Here is a 590-nt window from a genome sequence, read left to right on the forward strand (position 1 = left end):
TCATGTGACACCTCATTTTTAAAAATCGAACGAACGATACAGATTTTATGACGTGGTGTTAAATATTTAACGCAACCCTCTGCGGCAGAGAAATTTTGAATTCGATTTTCTAACATTGGCAACTCCTTTTATGGAACTAAGGCTATGGTGTACACCCGAAGGACAAGGCCCGTCATGTGACACCTCATTTTTAAAAATCGAACGAACGATACAGAATTTATGGCTTGGTGTTAAATATTTAACTCAACCATCTCCGAACTCGATTAAGAAGTTTCACTTCAAACAAGTAATTTTTAGCAAAAAAAACCGACTTCAACTCCCATATAAAAAAAATATATATATATATATCTCATGATCCGCTGATCGGATCTTAACCAGATTAGTATGGGACCACCCACTACCTTTCCGATGCAAAAAGAATTATCGAAATCGGTTGACGTGGTTATGCGGTAACATACATAAAAAAAAAAAAAAAAAGATTCCGACGAACTGATAACCTCCTCCTTTTTTGGAAGTCGGTTAAAAAAGGTTCCGTACGTCATGCGGACTGCGCCCCTCGTGTCGGTTGGGCGGGAATGGAGGGTAAAAAG

Source organism: Rhagoletis zephyria, unplaced genomic scaffold (genome assembly GCF_001687245.7).
Source record: "Rhagoletis zephyria isolate East Lansing unplaced genomic scaffold, Rhagoletis_zephyria_1.1 Rzeph_scaffold_00475, whole genome shotgun sequence".
In the NCBI taxonomy this organism is placed as follows: domain Eukaryota; kingdom Metazoa; phylum Arthropoda; class Insecta; order Diptera; family Tephritidae; genus Rhagoletis; species Rhagoletis zephyria.